Raw genomic sequence first — 14,226 nt, 5'->3', positions numbered from 1 at the left:
GAGGGTGGAGAGCTGACTATGGAAAATGGCCCACTGATCCTCTCTTGGACAACCCCACATCCCTCCGCAGACCACACTTGTGCTGCTCCATCTCCCACTGTGGGTGCCCAGGCAAGGAAGAGTGCAGGATAAAGCCACATCAGGCGTGCTTGCTGTGGAAAGAGCCCCTGCAAGAAAGCTTCTCTCACAGAGAACGTTCCCCTGACACAGAGAACCTGAAATTGTGGGCAAACAAACAGGAGAAAATGATCCATGACTGAGGGCTGGCTGTCCTGGCATTATTACTCAGGACTCTCACATGGACACCTGTGTTTGGTGAATGATGAGTAAATTAATAAATGAATTTTTTCCATTGTTGAGAATGTCTTCTTTCTTATGTCTCTCATTTATTCAAAACCAAAAGAGAAACCATTGAAATAAACATCAATTAAAGAGCTTATTTTATACCAGGAACAATAAATTATCAAAAAAAAAAACAAAAACACCAAAGAAGGTAACATTTTCCCTATCTTAGAAATGAGAGCAGCTAAGACATAGAATTTCAACTATTGCGTCTCCCAAGCACCAGCCACAGTGCACTTTCTTACTTTTTTTTCCTCTTTCTCTTCCTCCTCTTTTTTCTCTTCCTTGTTTTCTTCCTGCCCTTCCTCTGCTTCAGCCTCTTCCTATTTCTTTTCCCCTTTTCTCTTTCTTTTTTGCTTCTCCCCACCTGCAACTTCTTAGTTTTCATAGGTATCCAAACCTTATACGCACAAAAAAGTAAAGGTTCAAATACTTCTACCACCTATGTTTTATACACCTAAGAACCACATCTTTTTTATAGGCATATCCTGCTCCACCCTCATTCCTAATTTCCAATCATTTCCAGCTGCCCTGGGGCAACTGCTTTTGACTCTCTTAGCTTTTTCTCTTGATATGTATTGCCATGTCTTCATTTACTTCTTCCTAATTTTTTTTTTCATTTTTAAGCATTCTCCATTGACTTTTCTAACAGAAGGTGAACATTTAACTCTCTTTCATAAACATACTCTGCCTCCCCTCCCCACCCATCTCTAGCCATGCACTTCTGAAAATGACTCACATTTCATAGTTTAGATGGGTATAGAAGTCCAAGATGGAACCCATATTTCCCATGAATGTTAAAATCATTGCTGTATCTTTTTCTAGTTTCCCACATTGTTTTTGAATAATCTGGGGCCATTAGAGGCCATTATAATTCTTAATCCTTTGTCTTTTTTGCAGAGGAGTTTACAGAAGCTTCACTTATCTACCATATGAAAATTTATCTTCATATACCTTGGTATGAATTTATTTTCATTCATTATGAGGCCCACTGAATGAACACTTTCACTTCTGATATGTATGTCAGTTATAGAAAATTTTCTTGAATTATTTCTTTGATGATTTTCTCCCCTCCTTCTGTATGGAGATACTGGACTTCTGGGACTGATGCCCTAATTACCATCCTTTTTTCTCCTACTTTCCATTTCTCTGTCTTTTTTATTGTTTCTACTTTCTAAAATATAACCTCAATTTCGGATTCCAACAAGTCCACCGAGTGTTTCATTTTTTCTAACATGTTAATTCCCAAGAACTCTGATTTGTACTGTTGCAGGAAGATGAGGCCCAATGGAGAGAAAGAGCACCCAAACACCACATTTAAAAGAGGAAGGGCTTTATTCACCAGGCAGGAGCTTACGGCATAGAAGAATTCCAAATGGCCATGCTCCCCGACTGGCTTGGTCTTTCCCTTTGTATCAACAGTCAAAAAGTTCCACCACACAGGTACCCTTCTCATTGGCCAGTTTGAATCAAGCGGGAGATGCTATTCCCGCCCCCACAGAACTACAGGATTTCACAGAACTTGGAAATTTCCAAGTTCCAGGAAGTTAAGTTTACAAATTCCCAAGGGCTGAGTCACCAGGAGAGGACCCTGCAGGTGTGTCCTGGTGGTCTCCTTGAGAAGACCTGTTCTCCTAGACCTCACCCTTCTCGAGTATCCTCTCTCAGTTCTTTGCATCTTCCTTTATTTAAATGAATCCTCTTATCTGAATGCAATATCTGCTCCTACTCTCTGAGGGTATTTCACAATTTTTTAAACATTTCATCTCCCCAGATTATCTATTTTCTTTAGGCTGCTTTTTCTCATTTTGTTTATGTCTTCATCTTTCCTATTGCTTCTCTGCCCTTCACTCTGGGTGTCTGATGACCCTTAACCATCTCCTCTTATTTAAGGGTGGGGCACTAAAACACAATTTGAATCTGTACGGGGGGCTTTCTGACTATGGGCCCCAATGTAGAGTAATCTGGCCACACCATTTTTAGGGAAGTATCTATTATCATTGTCTTTAGGTCTTTTTAGAAGGGCTGATCAGGTTTCCCAGAGAGGAATCTTTTTATTACCTGACTAGTGTGTAAAATCTGTCTATCTGTGTTCTAGGAGCCAAATGTAGGAGGCAATGACTGGAGGTCTCCATGTTCAAAGAGCCAGACTTTCACTGAACCCCTGTTTTCAGTCTGATATCACTCTCTCTATTAGGTGTCCCCCTAAACTCAAAATCTATGTTTTACTGTCTTGAAAGAACACATCTTCAGTCTTCTATCAAAGTTGGTGGGGGGGCGGTAACATTTATTTACTCAAATCCATGGAGTAAAGGAGAGATTTAGAGAGATCTAACTACTTTTTAAATGGACGTTCACCCAATCCTCTTGCTTTAAGCCCTGATTACATCCAAACTTTCAGCAGTAGATGCTGGTATTGCAGGTATAAAGGAAGCAAAGATTACAAGGATACTTATAGAATAGTACCTGATTGAGAAGGATAGAAGTATGACCATGATGGAACAGATAGATGAAAGGATAGCAAAGGTGAGTTTGAGGGACCTCAGCTTCAAAGTAGAGGTTGGTGTTTATAGCCTAGTGAGAGCTTTGGATGACAGCAAAGTTGGGACCCTGGAGAACAGCTTTGGAGTTTGAAATATTGTGCATGAAACACCAATTGATGAGGCATTCCGAGTAAGAGGAGCCAAAAGGGACCTCTCCAGGTGCTACACCCATGGCTCCCCGGACACCCACCTTCTCTCCTTAGCTCTCAAGCCACATGTGGACAGAATGCCCTGAAGACAACAGAAAATGACCAGAACTTTTGAAAAAAAGAAAAAAGACACAGAGTTCATAAAGCTCCAACCCAGCCAGCTCTTGGAAGACAGAATTCTGACCTTCCCCAAGCAGACTCCAAACCTCCAGGCTCACAATTCTTATTACTTCAACATCCTGACCCTTCACTGCTTACTCTTTCCAAGTAATCAGGAGATAACCGCTTCCAGGACTGTCTCTGAAGGTTCCCTCTATCTGCTTTTGCTGCCTAACCTTCTCTAATGGGAGAAAAAGCCCTTTCTACCTCACATAGAAATCAGCAGTATAAGCGCCAGCTCCCTGGAAGAGTGGACACACTGGGGTCACCAAAGTGGGAAAGAGCACGAGGTTTACACACTGGCAGAGCACACTGGCAGAGTTTAAATCCTGGCTCTGCATTTGTCTATAACTAGGTGACTGTGGAAAGTTGCTTAGCCTCTCAGAGCCTGTTTCTATATTTGTAAAATGTGAAGAATAACACTCACCTTATAGGATTTTTCTAAGGATTACATATTCAATTGTCAAGTACCTAATATAGTAATCTGGCATGCAGTGGATAATCGAGAGCAGCAAAAGTAGCAGTGATTAACAGTGGTAGTAATAGTAAGTAATGATACTGTCTCTCTCTCTCTCTCTCTCTCACACACACACACACACACACACACACACACACACACATACATATAACACTTCCAGATTCTACTGGTTCTCCACTAGCTGGACCTTTCATCCCTATCTTCCCCAAGACACTATGGACAGAGGAACTCTGTGTCCTACATGGCAATCACTTTTAGCCCTTGGTGTTAACTTTGGGTACCATGTTAAAGATGTAGAATTGCAATTTCTCTAAAAGTATCCATTGGTTTCAAAATAAAAACTTTAATTGAATTCTAGTTTACAGGATTGATGGGATAAATTAGTGAAAAATTCTCTAGATCCTAAAGCATCAGACTTAGAGGATTTTAAAGGTGCTGGATCATTGACACCGACTGACAAAGCCTGGCAGCCCAGCCCTCTTAGACACTGTGGCAATGACACTGTCCCAATAGCTCTAAGGAGATGGGGTATTAGATTGGAGATCTCCAAGAAGATTGGAGATCACGTTTCTGCTAAGACACATTACCTTAGCAAGAGTAAAGTTTAGAAAACACTAAAAAACCAAAACATGTAATCAAGAAAGTTTCTATAGAGTCCTGGAACTCTTGGACACACACCCCTGGCGATAACACAGAGTGGCAGTTCATGGGAAACACTTTTCTTAGGGTTTGCCTTTTTCACCTTAATCTATTAGATAGTATTCTCCATTTTTGCAGTGGAAGTCAATGAGAAAATAGGATCAACTAGAAAAACTCACTTTGCAGCCAACTTGTAGCACACATCACCATTAGAAAGCAAGTGATATGTCCACCCTGCATATTTGACCCAGGGGAGGTAGCTTAACAGTATGTAAAGTTAACTTCATGTCAATTTTAGCTCACAGTTATAAGCACATAGATAGTTCCACATTGCTATATAAGGAGTTGTTGCTTTGTTTTAACATCTTAATTCAAACCTACATAAAAGTTGTAAGAATAACACAATGAACATTTGCACAAGGTTCACTAGATTCATGAATTGTTAACATCTTACCACATTTACGTTCCCTTTCTTCCCCACTCACCCTCATTTCACCTCTAAATACATCATGAGGTATCACAGCATTCTGGTGTATCACTATTATACATTATGATACGTAAGAAATTTAACATTGACAGAACTGTTACCTAAAACGCATTCTACGTTTAAACTTTCCCAATTATCCCAATAATGTCCTTTATAGCTTTTTGTTTATTTATACTATATATGATTCACAATCCAATCTGACCTCAAGCATTGCATTTTTTTTTTGTTACTTATGTCTGGTCTTTGGATTCCCTCTGCAACCACGTGCCCCTTTTGGTCTTTCAAACCACTGGTATTTTCTCAGTCCGTTCTAGTTGACCTAGGATATGCTACAATACAAATGTGTCTGATTAATTTCTCTTTATTAGATTCAGGTCAAAGATTTTTGGCAACTATACTACATAAGTGATGCTGTGTCCTTCCCACTGCACTCTATCAAAAACCACATAATATCAGTTTGTCCCATTATTGGTGAGACCACTTGATTAAGGTGGTGTCTACCATATTTCTCCATTGTAAGGTTACTTTGTTCCTTTGTAATTAATAAGTAATGTGGGGTGTGTTACTCTGAGGCCATGTGAATATCTGCTTCCCCAAGTTGTTGTTTTTTAATCACTGCAATTACTATGCTCTTTCCTTCACAGATTTAAGCAGTAATGGAAGACAGAGGCATGGTCTCCATTCACTTTGCTATCTCTGTAAATCTCATTTGGCACTGGCTAATGATAGTGAAGCCTTTGGCATGTTTTTCCTATAGATGCACTTACAGGATAGAACTCCATTTCTAAAATGTGTTCCACCAAAGCACAGTGAAAGCAATTACCAATACTCAATTACTCTGGCATCACTTCATACTCTGAAATGTAATGCAAGGGTGGTTTTGAATATCCTGAAGGTGAAAATTGGTCTACAATAACAAAGGAAGGCTTAGAAAGCTTCAGAGGCTCCCAAGAACTACCCAATACAATCCAAACTCCCAGTCTGGTCACTCAGGTCCTGTGGGATGCAGCTCCACCTCTCCAACCCCCATGCTTTATGCCTTGAATGCCCTGATTCCCATTATAGAATTACAAATTTTACTTAGCTTTGAAGATTGAGGCCAATTTTTTACTGTTCCACAAGTATTTGCAAAAAATCAACCTTGCCCCTCTCTGAGTTCTCTTAATCTATGATAATTAGGGCCCTGGTCCACGCTGTAGGTCTCTGTATTTTATCTCTCCAAAGAACCGAAATCAGGGTTATGGTATCCACATAGTTCTCTCAGAATTTGTTCAGAACATCAATGAAGTTCAAGCACTGAAATATTTTGAAAGAAATTGGTATCTCATAGAGTAGGAGGCGATAAGAGATAAAAACATACCTACCAGCTACAATGAACATTTTTATGGCGATGGGCACACTAAAAACCTCAACATAAGCACTACATCTGTATCCATGAAACAAAAACATTTATAACTCCTTCATATTTTGTATTTTTTATGCAAAAATTTTTGATATCCAAAAAGGATTTTTAAAAACATTTAAGTAATGCAAGGGTGTTCTCATGAGAAAAATTAAAATTGCTGTTGTTCCTAATATAATAGAACCTCCATAATTGATCACTTCCCTACATTGACCATCTCAAGTTCACTTGATTTTCATAAACCAGACATGAACCACTATTAGTACAGTAGGCCTAGTTCCTTAGGTTGACCACCTCTGCGTGTTGACCAGTTGACTTGGGTAGTCAACTTACAGAGATTGTATTATATTTATAATTTAGTATATTATTTTGAATTACAGGAAAGAGGGAAGGGAGTACTGTAATTCTTAGGACTCCATATATCTTAATCTAGCCCAGGCTGAAAACACCAAGAACAGAATTCATGATACTCCTCACCTAGTCCCATGCCCTGTATGATGTTCTATGTATGGTAACTGCTCGATAAGTAGTCACTGTGACTAGGGACGGATTTGGAGTCACCCATTGTTTTTGCTCCTTCAGAAATAGAATGGCTTCCCCCCTCCTCCTTAATCTCCTCACCATCCCTCTCTCAGCACATCTCATCAGAAATAGAGACCTCAGCCCTCTATGCATGGCCACCATCAAAAACCAAAGGACAGACTGTGGACCTGTGGCCACATCCTTGCATATCTGAATTCAAGACCTTCACCACCCAAAGGTCAACACGTGGGCTGCTCTATCCTCTGGGCAGAAGTGGAAGATCCTATTCATGGTGACATGAATGGAGAGCAATTGCGCTTCTTTGGCCATGCTTGGGGCCACCCCAGCACCACTCAGGAGGGATATTCATATAAGACACATCCCATGTGGTCTTATCCTCTGAGAGGCCTCCTGAGGGCAGCCCCTCAGCTCTTGGTTAAAGATGAAAGTGCCTGCCTTTGAAGCTTTCTCAGGCTTTTGGTGCTACTTTTCATATCAGCTTGTGTAACTTCTTGGCCCATTGTCTCTTCTCCTAGGCTGTACTGTTTTTCAGAATAGGGTAAATAATAATATAATATAATAATATAATATAATTACCCTTTAATCCAAGGGTAAATCTCAAGGCTGGATATATTGCAACATCATTTCAAAGACAGGCTTCCAAGACAGGAGACAGTCCAAGAGCACAGTCGGGTATACACACCTACTGAACTGCACCCTCAGAGTGAAGAGTCCATCCTTCAGGCCGCAGTACTCCCTGCCCCAGAGGACTGGATGCAGCCTCTGCATGCCTCTCTATAGCTCTGTAGTGAGGATGGTGCCTGGGCAAACACAGCCTGCACCTTATCCTCTGGGGGAGGGGGGTGCGTGGGTATGGCTCGTACTGCCTTCCACATGACTCTTAACAAAGACATGTACTCTGCCAGGGGACACAGGGAGGGCCAGGATACGGGGAGGACCTTGTCTCCTGAGAGTTCGGAAAACAGGCTGCCTTTCCTCTTGAGTTGAATGAGGTTTCCTGCTGGGAATAATGTAACTGAAGTGTCTGAGGGCAGCATTCAGAAGCTGAATCCTGGATCCCAGCCAAGGAGTCTACTGAAGACCAGAGGACCGCTGTCCAGCTTCATGCAGGGAAGGCTCCCACCAGCAGGCTCTGGGCTCAAACCTTACAAACTGGACTTCACAGAGTTACAGCCCACAGTTGCTGTGTCCCCCCATAACCAAGGCTGAAGCATGGCTGAGCCAGTCCCCTACAGCTGACAGAGCGTGTTCCCCAGCATAGGCCCACCCAATCCTAGGGAGACTTTGCTAATGCAGCAGTTTTCACTTCTGAGTCACATACTCCTCAGGAAATCTGAGAACAAGTTTGGACTATCTCCCCAGAAAAGGTATACTCATGCACGTGTGCATACACACACATTATTATGAACTGAATGCTTATGTCCCCTCCACCCAAAATTCATGTTGAAATCTAATCCCAGTGTGATAGTATTTGAAGTTAAGGTCCTTGGGAGGTGTTAGGTAATGAGGGTGGAGCCCTCATAAATAAGATTAGTGCCCTTATAAGAAGAGGCCAGAGAACTCTCTTTGCTCTCTTTCAGCCATGTGAGAATATAATGAGAAGTCAGCAGTCTGCAGCCCAGAAGGGGATCTTGGCCAGATCTTGACCATGCTGGCACCCTGACTTTGGACTTCTAGCCTCCAGAACTGTAAAAAATAAATTTATGTTTTTTATAAGCTACTAGTCTATGGTGCTTTGTTATAGCAGCTCAAATTAACCAACACACACATATCATACACATATACACACTTACACTTGTCTACATATATATTCATGCCTACATATACACATATACACACACAGAATAGTTTCCATAAAATTTTTGTGTTCAGAATCCCTAAAGCCTATCCAGAAGTCCAGGTGTAAAATTCTTGTTTTTATATCTCCCTAGAAACCCAACAACTCTGGGTTCTTGGCAACCTTCCTCATTAAAGTCACCAAAGAAGAAAGCCAATTTTTCCATCTGAAACCTCTTGCCCTCGGGGGTTCAGGGCTTAGCCTCATTCCCCAGGCAGGAGTAAAGGGTTAATTCAGCCCTAGGTCCTAGTGGCATGCGACCTTGCACACAATGGGGTATGGGGGATGGGGACAGTCCATCTGGAGGCCTGGCACTCCTGACCCTGTTTCACAGCTGTCAGACTCCACCTGACCCAGATCTGCCAGAGGACAGACTGTTTTTCTTTGTGGAAGTAGTGCCCACGGTGCTTTGTCATTCACAGACACTCTGTCTGGTTTCACCTGGAGACTAAGAGAAGCGTCCCAGTCCTGTGGAAATTCCTCATTCTGGGTGGGGCAAGGAATTAGAGATGATATGTAGAGGGGAGTCCGATACGTACCCTCACCTGCACGGGGGCACACACACATACACGGGCACACACAGTTTCTTTCTCAGCCCAGTGATGTGACAGTATATTATTCATGTCCTCAGGATAGCTCAGCCCCACTCAGATTTTATCCAACTAATTTAAGTGACAGATTCTTCATTCAAATTGGCGGTTTGTGCAGAGACTGTGTCTAGAAGGTGCTATGGAGGTTTGGCAGCACCTGAGGTGTGGGCTCATTATACGCCTTAACACAGTGGTGTTGGCCGTGCTCTGGCTACTCGTTCAACATATCTGTCAAACGGACACCAGCACACACAAGTGCTGGCTAGTAAAAGGTGCCTCTAAACAAAGTCCCACAATGATGCTAACTCCCCTTATCACTCAGGTGGCCTGTATGTGTGTGTGTGTGGTATGTGTATAGTGTATGGTGCGTGTGGTATGGTGTGTGGTGTGTGTGTGTGGTGTGTGGGCTGTGTGGTGTGTGTGTGTGGTATGTGTGTGGTGTGTGGTGTGTATGAGGGGTGTGTGTGGTGTGTGTGCTATGTGTGTGGTGTGTGTGGTATGTGGGGTGTGTGGTGTGTGTGTTGTGTGTGTGTGTTGTGTGTGGTGTGGGTGGTGCGTGTGGTGTGTGGTGTGGTGTGTATGGTGTGTGTGGTATGTGAGTGGTGTGTGGGGGTGTGTGGTGTGGGTGTGTGGTGTGTGTGGTCTGTGTGTATGGTGTGTGTGATGTGGTGTGTGAGTGGTGTGTGTGGTGTGGGACGCGTGGTGTGTGTGGTGTGTGTGTGGTGTGTGTGTGGCATGTGGTGTGTGTGTGGCGTGTGTGGGGTGTGTGTGGAGGGTGTGTGCTGTGTGTCTGGTGTATGTGGTATGTGTGTTGTATGGTGTGTGTGTGGTATGGGTGGTGTATGTGTGGTCTGTGTGTGTGGTGTGTGGTGTGTAGTGTGTGTGTGTGTTGTGTGTGGTGTGTGTGGTGTGTGTGTGGTGTGTGGTGTGGTGTGTGTGGTGTGGGTGTGGTATGTGTGTGGCGTGTGGTGTGTATGTGGTGTGTGTGGTGTGTGGTGTGTGTGTGGGGTGTGTGGTGTGTGTGGTGTGTGCTGTGTGTGTGCAGTATGTGTGTTGTATGGTGTGTGTGTGGTATGGGTGGTGTATGTGTGGTCTGTGTGTGTGGTGTGTGGTGTGGTGTGGGTGTGGTGTGTGTGTGGTGTGTGTGGCGTGTGGTGTGTGTGGTGTGTGTTTGGGGTGTGTGTGTGGTGTGTGTGGTGTGTGGTGTGTGTGTGGTCTGTGTGGGGGGTGTGTGTGTGGTGTGTGTGGTGTGTGGTGTGTGTGTGGTCTGTGTGGGGGGTGTGTGTGTGGTGTGTGTGGTGTGTGGTGTGGGTGTGGTGTGTGTGTGGCGTGTGGTGTGTGTGGTGCGTGTGTGGTGTGTGTGTGGGGTGTGGGGGGGGTGTGGGGGGTGTGTGTGGGGTGTGTGGGGTGTGTGTGGTGTGTGGTGTGGTGTGTCTGTGGGGTGTGTGGGGGGGTGTGTGTGGGGTGTGTGGGGTGTGTGTGGTGTGGTGTGTGTGGTGTATGTGTGGTGTGTGTGTGTGGTGTGTGGTGTGGTGTGTGTGGTGTATGTGTGGTGTGTGTGTGGTGTGTGTGGTGTGTGGTGGTGTGTGGCGTGGTGTGTGTGGTGTGTGGTGTGTGGTGTGGTGTGTGTGGTGTGGGTGTGGTGTGTGTGGGGTGTATGGTGTGTGTGGTGTGTGTGTGGGGTGTGTGTGGTGTGTGAAGTATGTGTGTTGTATGGTGTGTGTGTGGTATGGGTGGTGTATGTGTGGTCTGTGTGTGTGGTGTGTGGTGTGTGTGGTGTGTGTGGTGTGTGGTGTGTTGTGTGTGGTGTGGTGTGGGTGTGGTGTGTGTGTGGTGTGTGTGGGGGGTGTGTGTGTGGGGTGTGTGTGGTGTGTGTGTGGTGTGTGTGGTGTGTGCAGTATGTGTGTTGTATGGTGTGTGTGTGGTATGGGTGGTGTATGTGTGGTCTGTGTGTGGTGTGTGTGGTGTGTGTGTGGAGTGCCTGTGCATGTGCATGTGGTGTTCACACAGCTCAGACATGAAAGCAGAAGAGGCCGTGGGGATTAAGCATGCGCAACTGCACGCACACTTCACAACAGACAGACCCAGAGCAACAGGCACTCCGCCCTTCTAAAACACAGAAATCCATTTGGGGACAAAGAGGAGACACTTGCTGGACGGAGAGCACATGTCTGGTGGAGTCACTGACACTTGGACTTGGCTCAAGTCCAAACTCCAGTGTCTACTTCCTCTGTGACCTTGAGGAAGGCTCTTCACATCTCTGAGCTCCAGGTTCCTATCCTGTAATTTGAGAATTCTAAACCTCTCTTCGGGCAGTGGGAGACGTGAGTCTTGAAGAAAATGCTTCAGTACTGAGCTTGCCACACTGCAGAGCATGGATAGAATCGGGATTTTCTGTCCCTTTCTACTATGAGCAACTCTAGGTTGAATCATCCAAGTGAAAATCCAACTCTGGCTTTTTCAACCCTTCATTGGCCACAGGATCTGCCTCTTTCAAAGCTGTGGGCTATCCTCCCACATCCTACCAGAGGCCGTGATTGGCACATCTCTGAGAGGACTTGGGTGACAATGCTAACAATGTCGTGTGTGAACGTAACGGAAAGCCCAGCCTCACACCTCAGCATTATGAGTGGACTTTGCCTTCTCTGCCCAGCTTCCAGCTCCTGCTTTTCAAATAATCCAGTCTGTTTTGTTCAAGACAACGGACAAGAGGATTTTAAGGAATGAGAAGCCATTGTATTTCCTGGGACGTTTACGCAGGTCACAGTAAAACAGTTTTACGTCTCCAATGACATTTCTTTGACTGTTCACAGGGAACATAATTTGTTTCTCATAAAGTCTTAAAGGTTGTTCTTTTGTTGTAAGGGGGACTCAAAGGTGTTTTTAGGCAGTTACAGGGTCCTGTTTGACCACCTCTGATGGGACTTCTAGAAAAAAAGGCACCAGGCTTAAATGAGTCTGAGATGAAAAACGGAGCAAACCGCTTTTGTGCTATCAGATCCCGAGTGCTGGAGCCACCGCGGTCTGCCAGGAGCCCTCTCCCTGTGAGATGCCTTATGATCACAGAGAAGGGCGCTGGACCAGGGAGGGGGCTTTCTAAAACACCCTCCCTTAAAGAGAACCTGAAACACATCACAGAGAGGAAACTGAACCTCTGAGAAGTCACACGGAAGTGAATGCTGGAGTCTGTGTAACCAGGTCAAGGTCCTGGGACTCCAAAGCCCACACCTGCAATTACCTGTCCTGGGCTGGCCTGCCAAGGAAACTGCCTCCAATCTGCAGGCAGAGACTCCGGCCGAGTAGTGACAAGACAACATTCTCTTACACAGCAGTGTTCCTGAAACTTTCCCCCAGGACACTGTTTCCCTGAGCACCACTCTGCAGTGACAATGGATGGCGGGCCTCCCTGTGGCCTGGAACTGCCAAACAGAAGAATTAGTTTTTTAAGTGTGAAGTTCCCATTGCTTGCTACTAATCTGATTATAGGACATAGTCCTATGGACTAGTCCTATGTCCCCTCCCTACTCTTGCCCTCTAAATGGCAAACTCAGGGAAGCCGCCAGTGGTTCTAATGAATTTCCTCCATCAGCCTGAGCTCTGACCTGTGCTCCCAGGGGCTCCCGCCTGACTGCTGGGAGGGGGACCAGAGGTCATGGGAAAGGCTGACAGCAGGGTTCAATGGCAGCAGAGGTAGAAGCAACCAGACCTGGCAAGCAGGAACCCAGAGCCCAAGAAAACCACAGAGTGACAGCATGCCACGCATCTGGACCAGGAGGAACAGACCTGGTTGTTCATGGGAGGATAAAGGATCAGGAATCCAAAATCATGCCTCAAACAAAGAGATCATTCAGCCATGAGAAACGAGAGATTATATTAAGGAGAACCACTGCCATTTATTGAGCATCTGCCATGCTCCAAGCACATGTCCAAATGAGAGGCATTCCAGAGTCTAGATCCAGAGCCTGTGTTCCATTTCGAAAGCTGCCACTTTCTAGCTGGGAGTCTTTGGGCAAGTCACTTCACCTTTCTGTGGCTCAACTGTCCCCTCTGTAAACTAAGAAGAGTAATGACACCCCTCCTGGGGCACCCTGAGGATGAAATGAGGTCATCAGGTTAAGGGCTTGGTATAGGGCACACAGCACATAACCCACACTTGGTAAATGTCAGCTGGTGCTGTGAGTCGTCATGACAAGCCCAACAGGTAGGAAGTAATATTCCCATTTTACAGGTACACAAATTAATACTCCTGTCTTACAGGCAAATAGAATTCCTGGAGGTTAGGACATACCTATGGTCACACACCTGTGAATGGCTGGGACCTCCGTCTCTGTGCTCCCCACGACCCCTTCTCTCTGCATATGGTACCTACCTGTCAGCCTCAGTGAGCAAAACCAGCACAGCCCCTGCCCTCAAGGAGCTTACATGCTAGTGGACAGAAGGAGACCATCAAAGACACCAGCAACCACTCGGGTGGTGATAAGTGACACCCGGGGAAAGGGAGAAGAATGGGGAGGTGGGGAGTGACAGCCATGGGCTATCTGATCAGAGAGCAGGGAAGCCCTCTCTGACTCACTGACACCCAAACAGAGGTTTGAACGAGGGGAAGGAAAGAGCCATGTGTCTCTCCAGAAGGAAGAGCATCCCAGGCCATGGAAACAGCAGGTGCAGAGACCCTGTGGGATCAGAGCGCTGGGCAGAACAGAGGCCCACAGGTGGTGGGGGCACCAGGATGGAGGGACTAGCGGGAGAGCTAGGTCCCTCAGCGGGAGAGAAGGGCTATCCGCAAAGAGCCCAAACATGGCAGGGGCCAGCATTCCTTCAGGGCTGGTCAGCCACAGGATAAGGGAGGGAGAGACAGGCCCCCAGGCAGAGGGGCAGACAGCAAGGAAGCAGGTCTAGGTACCTGGGGCTGGGCCTAAGTCTGGCAGGGCCAGCAGCAAGGCAGACCCTCACCAAGCCACCTTCTAGCCCCCATGCAGGCCTGGGGGGAGCTCAGAGTTACTAAGAAGACACAGCTAGAAGGGAAAAAAGTGTAGGACAAGGGACCAGGGTATTCA

General features: G+C 45.5%; 1 protein-coding gene across 1 annotated transcript in view; it reads right to left on the bottom strand.

Moving 5' to 3' along the window:
* Positions 1-14,226, bottom strand: part of GALNT18 (polypeptide N-acetylgalactosaminyltransferase 18) — a 359,927-nt gene that overhangs the window by 231,591 nt on the left and 114,110 nt on the right. The gene's annotated exons all lie outside the window — the stretch shown is intronic.

Source organism: Nycticebus coucang, chromosome 14 (assembly GCF_027406575.1).
Source record: "Nycticebus coucang isolate mNycCou1 chromosome 14, mNycCou1.pri, whole genome shotgun sequence".
NCBI classification, from domain to species: Eukaryota; Metazoa; Chordata; class Mammalia; order Primates; family Lorisidae; genus Nycticebus; species Nycticebus coucang.
This window is presented reverse-complemented; position numbering and strand designations above follow the sequence as displayed.